This window comes from Olea europaea, unplaced genomic scaffold, assembly GCF_002742605.1.
Source record: "Olea europaea var. sylvestris unplaced genomic scaffold, O_europaea_v1 scaffold2203, whole genome shotgun sequence".
Taxonomy (NCBI): domain Eukaryota; kingdom Viridiplantae; phylum Streptophyta; class Magnoliopsida; order Lamiales; family Oleaceae; genus Olea; species Olea europaea.
Window position 1 is genome coordinate 30406 of NW_019240049.1, and position 12854 is coordinate 43259.

At 30.9% G+C, this 12854-nt stretch overlaps 1 pseudogene; it reads left to right on the plus strand.

Moving 5' to 3' along the window:
* The first annotated feature begins 717 nt into the window (after positions 1-717).
* On the plus strand, positions 718-5045 carry LOC111380741 (annotated as a pseudogene).
* The last annotated feature ends 7809 nt before the right edge of the window (positions 5046-12854 follow it).

The window sequence follows — 12854 nt, forward strand, 5'->3', positions numbered from 1 at the left end:
TGAAGCCGCAGTTTTTGGTAATGGTGGTTGATAATAATAGGGAAGTTATGTATACAGTAATTTTCAACAAAAAAAAGGGGGACAAAAGTTATGACATTATTTTTCAACTTATACTTGTTTTTTCGTTTATATGTCAAAAATTTTCCTTTCGCTTATGTATTGGTTTTAATATTTTGAGCTGGTAGTCCTTTTTTCCTCCTAAATTTTGTGCTTTTTAACTTAACTAATAAAAAATTCCTTGTAAAATTAAATTCTCTAAATTAACAAAAATTATAATTATGTATATAACACATTAGGAGTTTGTTTGGTAAGAATTTTGATAATTGATTGTTTGATCGTCAAAGATAAAGTGGATTTTATCTGTGAAAGAAGAATTGAAAAATGACGGTTGGAATAATGAAATAACGGTTAAAAAATTAATTTTAATTGACTTTTAATCCGTAACAAACAAATATTAGATATATATTGTGCCATTATAATTTTGCACGCTCTCACATTTGGCCCTGGACATGCATATATCAAAAATTTCAAACTCACATAAAAATGTGTCACAAGATCACTTTTGATTTTGGTCATTTATTTGAAAAGTTTGAAATTTTAGTAAGTTATTTAATTCAATATGATCATTTTTCTATAAACAAATGATTAAACTAAACTTTGGAGAGGATCTCGACTTGAATTTTCACTAAAATATATTTATGCGAAGTAATAAAACCAATGGAGAGTCCTGTGAGATTATGTGTGTATAATCAGATAAAGAGATATCATAAACTAATGGAGGAGTATAATTTGTTCTGTTAATGCACATTGCAGTATGTTTGGCACACTGAATTGGATCAGATAGTTTGGTCTAGATCACAGCGTCTACTCATTTAAATTCATTGCTTTTGTATTCTTTTGTCTAAATCTAAGCACAAGGATCACTAGCGAATCAAAATTGGCTAAAGTGAGTTTCCAATTTTGTGGTTCTTAATATTAAGGATGATGTACCATATATGTTGATATACGTGAAAAGGAAGACAACTTCCTTAATTCCTTCATATCGTCACGTAATTGAGATAAGCGTAAAATGTTTCCTACCACATCTTTTTATGATTGAGTACACGAGTTTTGACCTATCTACAATATTGCATTGTCCCTTCTTGAAACTCTACCTTTTCTTCTTATTCTTTTGTTATTATTATTTTTTTTTCTAATTTTTTCGCTTTTTCTGTATTTTATGTAGAAGGATGGCAGTTTCATGTATTGTGAAGTTTTTAATCAAAGGCCAGTTCGAGCCATTTGGCACGGCTTGTATCGGCCATGGTCACTAAAACATGATTTTGTTGTTGATATCCAAGAACTACATGTATTCTTGATGTATTGGTAGCCTCTAGATTGTGTTCTGGAGATGGTTAATTGTGTATCCCATTATTTTATGGTGAAAAGCTTTACTGGACTAGGTCCCGGGGTTTTACCTTCACGTTAGGGTTTCCCTAGTGAACAATTATCGGTGTTCTTATCTTTACATTTCTGCCAGTGTGTGTGAGTTGAAGCTGGTGTTATTTTACTGCCATCATTAATTCTGCATAATAGAGGATTGTGATATTATATTCCGTTGCGTGTTTGTGTTAATTGGTTCAATCTCCAACAAAGTGGTATTTTAATATTTTTCATTTAATATGTTTATGGTATGCTAAAATCAATCTTGTACACTTTAGATGCTACTTACTATTTTTTATTCAATGTGGTATGCGACAGTAATGGACGAACTAAATAAGAGAAATTTCCAATTTTTTTGGTCCGTAATAAATGAAGATAATTTTTGTACTTTTTATAAACTATAATCTAATCTTGTGTGTATTTTATTTGTTAGGAGAAACTTGATACTTGGAACAGGAGTTGGAGGAAATTGAAGAAAAGGAGCAAAAAAGGAAAAATTCCAAAGTTCAGAGACCAAAGTGCAAATATTTAAGAGTTGATTCAGACCTCATATTGATTATGGAAGAATGTTGAGAGTCAATTGGACGCAAGTGGAAGGCCACTGAATGAAAGTGCAAGAAAAAGGAACTAAACCGCACCTTGGAAATTTATATAAGTGAACTGATTGTGCGTGCGTGTACATATTATTATTTCATGTGTGTATTAAGTTCGAATTGAGCACCATATTGTTGTGAAAATTCTTTTTGTAATAGTGATTTTTTGAAAAATATGTGGTTAAAAGATAAAGAACAGTTTTGATTTTACGTATAAAATTATTTTATTCGGAGAATGGATGATTGAAAACGAGTTTAAAGAAAAATGAGCTTTTAGAAAATAGGGCTGGACTACATTAAATATTGAGATTTTATATTATTAAAAATAAAATTAGTATTTTATCATGCACATTAATTGGTTGGGTTTTACTGATTTCATGGGATTCTATGATTTTATTTTGAATAAATGGTTAAAACTTAAAAGAGGTTTAATTTCGTTATACTAATCTCCATAATTTAATTTACAGCCCAAGTGAACTCTTGAGATAATAGTGAATTTATTATTATTTAATTCAAATGCGTAACTCTTATATTGGTATTATTATTAATTAATTACCAGTAGGATCAATTTTGCTATAGTTGAAGCTTATTTTATTGTTTTTTGCTCACTAAAAAGTAAGCAAAAATAAGAAAATAGTTACAACCCAAATATTTATGTGAAGAGTAATAACCTTACGATAGCATTTCCAACTCTTTAAATGAGTTGAGTATTATTCATCTTGAAATTGGTCATTGCGTGAAAAGGATACGACAGTAGTACTGTTGTAACTTAGATTTCGAATGCTTTAAGTTTTACAATAATGCTACACTTACAATTTTTTTGACATCGTCTTTGACAGCCACTCACATCACACGAGCGAGCCCGTGATTATTTTAATCGTGTGACCCACTCATATGAGTGAGCTGTCAAGCGGAGCGTATACTCAGCATAATTCTAAATTTTAACAATTATAGTAATTTATTTGGCTTTTAATTATTTGAGTTTTGTAGCCCTCAAATTTAAGGGTTTTTTTTTCTTTTTTTCTTTTTTCTTTCTCTTTGGGTCCCAGCTATCTTGTTCCCAAACTCTCAACTCGTTCCATTTAATAGATAAATGTATTACTTGCAAACAAATGAAATATACAAACATAATATCTTATATATGAAAGGGTAATTAGCACAAAACATCTTTACCTTTCAATATTATTGTAACAAACGTCCATACATTTCTTTTTTTGACACTTTTACCCTTACTTTCATATTTTATTACTGAAATCATCCATTTCATCAAATTTCTCGTGTAAAATGACAAATATACCTCCTATTTAAATATAACAATAAAAAAGAAAAGAAAAGCACAAGAATAAATTGCAATCATACTTCCAAACTTTTTTAAAAAGTGCAAATGAGTCCAAATAAATTATTAAAATGGTAATTAGTACAAAACGTCCTTGCTTTTCATTATTATTGTGCAATTATTTTTATATATCATTGCAAAAATCATTATTTTCATTCATTTTCTCAATTAAAAACTGTAAAATGACAAATATACTCTCTTTTTTAAATTTTAAAAAAAAAAAAAAAAAACAACCAGCCTTAACGGTTATATAAGAAACGAGAAAGAGAGAACATCATAAATTAAGTTTAAGTTATTTGAGCATAAAATGACAATACAATCATATGGAAAGAATTCAGCATTAAAAAACTGGCATGTAATGTGGGAATGCCCAAGTGTTTATAAATTCACGAGTTAACTTGGTCGTGTGGGATGAAGTGGGAGTCGTTACAATGTACTTGTCCTTTTAAAATCGACATGTACAAGGGCCATATTTCCATTTGAATAGCTTCGAGGAACCAATCTAGTAGTCCTCCCTAGGTTGCCTCATAAGGTTTTCTGTTCTGATACCAATTATTACGATTGATATAAATTAGAGTCTCAACTTTGTGTTGTGGAATTAAATTAGGGTTGTTGTTAAGGAACAAAATCACACATCAATAATGATGAAAACATAGACCAATATATTTTTTTTAATAAGATTGACTTTTTAAGATGAAACTCCAAGTCTTAACATGGTATCAAAGCCCATTAAATTTAAACAAGCAATTTGAGTCCCAAGTCTTAACAATCGTGGTGATTCTCCCTAATATTCTCAAGAATTTCATTTTTTGGGGTCTGCAGCCTCCAGCTGGGGAAGCAATTACTGGGAGAGGAGTACTCATCTGTAAATATCCGAATGATCCATCAATTGTTTTGGGATATATTTCATTTGCATTTCTTGCAGCCTCCACAGTTGCTGGATATTACTCTTTGTTTTATCCATACAAAGAGAAATCTATCCCGCAAGCTGAATTCTTCTCCATCTGCTGGTGCTCTTCATTCTTCAATGTTGCATTGTAAGCAACTTTCTTTCAGTTTCTCCATTTTTTGGGTCGACACTTTTGTTGAGGACGTTTCTCTGTGTTTTACGTGAGTAATTGAAATATTCAGCCATAGTCAACAACAATGAATCAGCATGTTATTCTCTATGTCTTCCATTTAGATAACATAATTTTTTTACTGGTAAACACACAGGGCTACAGCAGGTTTGGCTGCAACATTCCTATTATGGCCTACAATCACAGAACAACTTCACCACACAAAACAATATCCATTCCAATCTTGATTACGATGGTCCAACTGCTAAGACTGGTCTATTCGGTGGTGGTGCACTCTTGTCACTCAGCGCAGCCCTTTTCTGGCTGGTGTCTCTGATGCTTGCTAGTAATGTGCGCGAATACTACTTCGAAGAAAGTTTAGATTGAAGTGTAAACTGTTAAGGACCATTCGACAGATGTCCAGCTTTAGATGTGCCCTCTCATTTCAAATTCAAAAATAAGTATAATGGCAGAGATTCGATGTGTAATATTCAAGAAAACATGGATTATTTGGTTCATTAAGGTACATTTTAACTGATACAAATCTTTTTTCAAGTCAACTCATGGACAATTCACAACTTCTTGTCTGATTTAAGAGGAAAACTTAAAGGGAAACCTAATGATTCGGGAAGGTAACAATATTTTTGGAGTGGGAAGGAGATAAGGAAATCACTATGGAGAAGTCGACGCAGTGTTTGCCAAATCCAATCGACGAAATATCTCCCATTTTCTTGTGAAGGCCGATAAGGTCTCCAATTTGCTTACACGAGTTACCAATCTCAATCTTCGACTCCAACTACATCAATGCAATTTCATAGTGAACAATCCATCTGTTGTCTGCACGGAAATGATCGGAACGTGAAGCATCCGTATCTATATAATGAAATAAGCAATTGCGAATGAAAAATAGGAAAAAATTATAGATTTAAGTGTAAAATTATTTGACCATCTTAATAGTGTCGATTAACAACAAAAACTTAAGAGAAAAAACAAATAATAGAATAAAACAAGAGAAAAATCCATAACTAAGAGGTTAAGTATCACTCGTTTCAAAAATAAGATCAAAGTTTTTAAATTTCAAAAATCAGGTATTTATTAAAATTTATTTATGATTTAATTAATTAATTATATGTTTTATTAATTAAATATATTAAGGTTACAAATCTATACAGTTTGGTCACAAATTAATAATTTAGTTAGTCACATATTATTTTATATCTCACAAATTATTTTACGGTCACAATTCAAAAGTTTTATAGGTCACGATCTGTTCTTCTATCATTTTGATAGTGTCGATTAACAACAAAAACTTGAGAGGAAAAACAAGTATTAGAATAAAACAATGTAAGCTTGACCCCCAAAAAGTCCGATATGGGCCGAAACTCAAAACAATGTTAGGTGAGAAAAAATCATAAATAAGATATTAAGTATGACACATTTCAAAATTGAGAAACAAAGTTTCAAATTTCAAATATCAGATATTTTAAAATTTTATTTATAAATTAATTTATTAAACATATTTTTTTTCACAAAATAAATATATTGATGTCCCAATTCTATATAATTTGGTCACAATTATCTAATTAATTAGTCACAGATGAATTTTTAGTCACAACTTATTTCTCGATCACAAATTAAAAATTTTATAGGTCACATATTATTTTTCGGTTACGTATAAAAAATTTTATAGGTTGTAGATCATTCATCGATCACAGAATCAAAACTTTATTGGTCATAACTCATTTATTTATTGCAAATTATTAGATTAATTGGTCACGATTAATTTTTCGATCACAACTTAATCAATTGTGAGTCACAACCACAAATTTTAGGGCTCAAGATCAGTCTCATGGAAACCTTATATTCCCTAAGAAGGTTCTACCACATGGAAACGCTTTTTATTGGAACTTTCACATATTACAAATTAACCAATTATTAGTCACAATCAATCAAATAATTGGTCACAAGCATCCAACCCCATCTCATTCCGCCCAAGACCACCGCCACGACCACCACAACCATCACCATTACCGCCATCAATTCTCACAAAACCGCAATTGTCATCCAAACACCAACAAAATCGTCACCCAAAAAAAAATTTCGAAAAAAATTGCCCAACTACCTACAAACCATCGCCACATTGCGACTCTAACATGCTAGAACCAAAATCTATGCTTGTGCTACCACTATCACCATCTGTAACACAACCCACCACTGAATCGTCGCCACCATCGCAACCTCTACATAGTTTGTCCCATTCCGTCATCGCCACCAACAACCATAACCACCCATTATCTTCTTTGGCTTCGATCTGCAGCAACCACAACCTGATCGAACATCACCTATGCCATCTCACACACAAAGCAACGACCACAACCTCATTGTCGACCACTGCACCAACGCCCAATAGATCGAATCAAAAATTAAAAAAAATCCCCAAAAGTCGATCGGCAACGTTCACATCGCCGCCATCACCATCGAACTGCACCAACCACCTATAGCACCACCGAATGATAGCAATGATAGGGGCGAAGTCGGTTTGTAACGTCACATCGTCATGCAACGAGCTTCGCAGTAGCGACGATGCTGCTTCACATCGCTGCACTGTGACTCGTTGTCGCGACAACGAAGCTCACATTAGTTGAGGTTGCTGGAGCAGCATCCGACAGCGACGGTGATCTAAGGGTTGAGAGTCAAGTGGTTGACAGAATGAAGAGGAGACCAGAGAAAATATGATTTTAGGGTTTGAACGGGGTAGGTAGATAGGGTAGGTGTGTATATAAATTAATTTATAATATTACGATTGATATTAAAAATATTGATTTATAATAATTAAATTAATATCTGATTTGTGAAATAGTAAACTTAGCATAGGAATTATGAAAATGGAATACTTAAAAGTAAGTTTTATGTAATTTCCACTTGTTGGATCGGTGAGTACAAGAACGTCAAAACGCAAATCAGGCCCACACTTGATGTTCACAGTTCACCCAAACTGGCTACTCTCAAAATCTCGGGGTACTTTTCAAATTGGCTGAGTCAAAGAACAAGTTTTGCACTTTGACCAATTTTTTTCATTCACCACATTGGGCTCTGGTGTTGAAAAAAATAATTGCGCCATTATTATATTCCATAATTACAAAAACATGTTAATTCTTTGAAAGACAATAATATCCTTAAAAGTATAAATAAATTCAATTCTTTGAAAGACAATAATACCCTTAAAAGTATAAATAAATTCAATCACTTCCCCACGTAAATTTCGAAATCAATTTTGCTTATCAGTTTCTTCAATACAGTTAAACAGAAATTTCCTCTTCTATCTGCTAGAACATTGAAATCTCACAAAATTATCAAAGGTTCAACAAAAGAAATTACTCACGGTTGGCACTCGAAATTGGCAAGTGTAAATACATATTTTTAATTTCGTTTTAGTTAAAGTAGTATACCGTTGGAATCTTTAGGCAGATGAATTATTGCAGTATTAAACATAGATTTATTATTTTTTTAGCAAAAACAAAGAAAAAATCATTTGTATGCATATTATTTTAGAAAAAATTCATAGTTGTTTGTAAAATAAATATTTGAACATTATTTCGTTAAAAAAATTTCAGTCGGCCCTGATGTACTGGGCCAGCTGGAAACAGCCGGCCCCCTTTTTTTATTTATTTTGTTATTTTTTTTTGATGTTTAAGATTTTATAATTTATTTATTTATATTTAATATATATTGTTTATTGAAGTAAATATTAATGAATATTTAATGTTAATTGAAATAAATATTTTTGAAACAATTAAAATAATCAATGAATTATTATAAGTATAAAATTAAATTAAATATGAAATGAACAATTTAAAAAATTATATATTAATTCCTTATATTTAATCTATTTTATAATATTTTTAATTTGTTGCATATATGACATCAGCATATGTCCCAATTTGTTACTTTGATGAGTTTCAAAAGAATGAAAATGCTCAGTGAAAATAGAAATGGACGAGTGAAGAAGATGTGGCTAAAGCAATTTTTATAACAAGGAGTACATCGTTTACAAAAATGTACCATAATAAACAAAACATGCTTAACATCGATCCCTCTCAGTACGAAATGAAATTGAGATTTTTATTTCATAAGCATTCAACTATTCCGATTCCACCTATGAAAGTTACTTCTGAAGTGGAGATGAAGCATCTAATTAAATCGAACCAAGGCCGAAAGTCGACTCTTATTTGCGTAACTTTATTGAGGAAGAATGTCCTCGAGGGTAAACACGAAGTTTCCGATGAAGAGAATCGTAATGTAAATGATGTTTGGGATACAATTCAGATTGTTCGTGAAGACGATGTGGTTATTCCCAAGACCTCTGCTACTCACCATGATCACACTGTTACACACATAATTTTATCGTCAGTTGAAGACAAAGAGAATGAAAATACATTTACAAACGAATATTTGATTGCTTTATCCCATAGGAGACATGAGTTGGGTGGGAGCTCACATGCTGGACAGAGTACACGGTCCTCTAATTGTTCGCGTGTGATTCTTGATGATGAAGATGTGTATGTCGAGCAACTGTTTGAATAAAAAAAAAAGATTTACAAGAAGCTGTACATCAAATTGCTTTAAGGCATAATTTCGAGTTTAAAGTGAATAAATCAAACAAGTCGACGTACACAATTATCTGCGTTGACGACAGTTTCCATTGACATTTGCGAGGGACGAAGATGAACACGAATTAGTTCTTTATAGTTCGTAAGTATGTAAGGGAACATACTTGTGAAGTGGATATTCGTCGAAATGATCATAGGCAAGCCCGACCATGGTTCATTAGTCGATAAATAATGCACAAATTTTAGGACCCACGAACAATCTACAGACCTTCGGACATTATTAATGACGTTCGGCGAGAGTACGGGGTGATTATGAGCTATCAGAAGGCTTGAAAAGCTGAAGAATGTGCATTGGAGGACTTGATGGGTTCAACCAAGAAGAGTTATGCTAAATTGGCTAGGTATTTCATTGTTTAGGTGTTTATTTCTTTGTTATTTTAATTGTTAATTATTTTATTTCAATTGTTTATGTAATTATGTAATTCAATTGTTTATTTAGTTAATATGTAATTAATTATTTAATTGAATTGTTTATTTTTCTGTTCATTTAATATTGAATAGATAATCTAAATCATGATTATTATTTATTTACATTGGCCAAGTATTGCTATAACATGGGAAGAATTAATACTGGGTCGATATTTTTTTATTGAGAAAGATGAAGATAATTGATTCAAGTATTTCTTTATGGCCCTTGAACAATGCGTTCGAGGATTTCAAAACGTAATAGACCCCTAATCCTAGTCGACGGTACAACTCTTAAGGCGAGATACGGAGGTAAGTTGATTATTACAACATGTCAAGATGTCAATATTCAAATTTACCCTCTTGCATTCGGTATAGTTGACGGAGAAAATAATCTAGCGATGAGTTGGTTTTTCACGAAGTTGAGGGAAGTAATTGGGGATATCGAAAATCTTGCATTCGTAACCAATCGAGGACAATCAATAATAAATGGTATCGTCGAAGTCTCCCCGAGGCACATCATGATTATTGTATGTACCATATACAGGAAAACTTGAAAACCAGGTATCGAGGCAAGGGCATCGTTGCGTTGTTTAGACGAGTTGCAGAGGCTTACAGTTTTGAAGAGTTTTGAGAAGTTTATGGTCGATATAGACAGAAAATCACATGCTGCATGGAAGTATCTAACTGAGATGGGGATCGAATATTGGGCACGATCACATTTCTCAGGACGTCGATACAACATGATGACGTCGAACAATACAGAGTCGCTTAACGCTTTATTCAAGAAAGATAGAGAGTTACCAATTCTCGCAATGATTGAGAACATTCGTGATAAGTTACAACAGTGGTTTCATGATCGATGTGAGGAATCACAAAGTTGTACAAGTATGCTAACTCTGGCTCAGAAAAATAAACTCTTCAAAACTCTAGATGTAGCGAGAAAGGTATATGTAGAACCACTAAATCAGTTTCGCTTCTCCGTGAGATGTGCACGTAATTTTGGATATACCGTGGACTTGAATGATAACACGTGCACGTGTAGACAGTTTCAATTGAAGAGTTTTCCGTGTACACATGCAATGGCAGTGGCTATGCATAGAGGATTTCCACCACACACCTTATGCAGTGCGCATTACATGACTGATTATTAGATAGCAGTGTATGCGGAAACAATATTTCATGTACCAAACGAAGTTGAGTGGGAAGTTCCCGATCACATTCTCCCGCTGAATAACTTGTTGCCACCAGCAGTCGAACCACGTACTCCTGAACGTACACGTACGTCTAGAATATCATCTACTGAAAAGTTTTTCTAGCCTCGTAAGTGCGATAGGTGTGGTGCAACATGACATACTAGAAGATATTGTACAAGTCAGATTCATCTACATGACAATGTAACAGATGTGTAAATTTACATTTGTTAATAATTATTGACAATGTAATTATTTCTAATATTAACGTTAATTATTTATGCATATTATTTATATTAATTATTAGATTTAGTTTTTTATTTAAACATTTCATTCACTAGTTTCATTCGTTACCCACATTATTTATATTAATTATTTGAAATCGTAGTATTCAAAATTTTTTAAACACACCGCGTTCTCCACAATACACACAAACATTATAAATAAACACATAAACTGTAAAATAAATAATTAAATATTACATAAATAATTAACATTTTATAATTCTTTCGTAATTACAAATGAATGAATGAAATGTATAATGTTTAAATATATGTAAAAATATGTACAATTGAAAGAAAAAAAATTCATTTCTACTTATTTGTGGCAGAGAACCAAAGCTTGTTCAATAAGCTAAAGGCACCAGACACCAGTAACTGTCGTCTGTCTACGAAAATATTCATTCAACAACCTCATGTTTCTCGAAACACGAGCCATCGCCTATTCTTCGTCCGTACATCACAGTCCAGTGACGAGGGCAAACTCAAATATGGAAAATGTCGCTACCTTGCCCCCAAGATCAAAATAGAGGGCGTCTCTGTCAACTGGCTTCAGCAACCGACATAGCAGGGCATCGAGTAGCTGCCCAGACCACTGTACATCACGTAACGAAAATAATGGCCATAAGTATGATCGACGTAATATGTCTGCATGCTCGTCATCCAGCAAATCAAATACCAAAGCGAGGCTGGTAAAGTTAAAATTCGACGTAACTTTACCAGGGATCTGTCTAACAGCGTCATCCAGACGATATTCCATCCTGCAAAATTTCAAATATTAGAACCATGTGCAAATATGTTTGATAAATCAAAATTTTTGTTTATATGTAATTGATAAACAAAAATAAACTAACACACTGTTACTATATGCAATAACCAACCGATAACGGAATAAAGGAATGAATGTAAATTACTATTTATCGTATATTTAATTTGCTAATTTGATTGATATTTTAATTTCCTAATTTAATTACTTATTTTTATTATTTTACAAATGTTTAAATATTTATTGAGATTTTTTATGTATGTTACTTATTTAATATTTAATTATTTCTTTTAATTATTTTACCGACACTTATTTTGATCGTTTATTTTAATAATATAACTGTTTATTTTAATTATTTTACTAACACTTAATTTAATTTTTTATTTTTAATTAATGTTTAAATACTTATTTTAATTCTTTATGCATGTTGCTTATTTAATATTTAAAAATTTATTTTAATTGCTTTCCAAAAAAATAATTTGATTGATATTTTAATTTCCTAATTTAGTTGCTTATTTTTATTATTTTACAAATGTTTAAATATTTATTTAAATTCTTTATGTATATTACTTATTTAATATTTAATTATTTTACTAACACTTATTTTGATTGTTTATTTTAATATTTTAATTGCTTATTTTAATTATTTTACTAACACTTTATTTAATTTTTTATTTTTAATTAATGTTTAAATACTTATTTTAATTCTTTATGCATATTTCTTATTTGATATTTAAAAATTTATTTTAATTACTTTGCAAAAAATTAATTTGATTGATATTTTAATTTCCTAATTTAATTGCTTATTTTTATTATTTTACAAAAGTTTAAATATTTATTTAAATTCTTTATGTATATTACTTGTTTAATATTTAATTATTTATTTTAATTATTTTACTAACACTTATTTTGATCGTTTATTTTAATATTTTCACTGCTTATTTTAATTATTTTACTAACACTTAATTTAATTATTTTTAATTAACGTTTAAATACTTATTTTAATTCTTTATGCATATTGCTTATTTAATATTTAAAAATTTATTTTAATTGATTTGTAAAAAATTAATTTGATTGATATTTTAATTTTCTAATTTAATTGCTTATTTTTAGTATTTTACAAATGTTTAAAT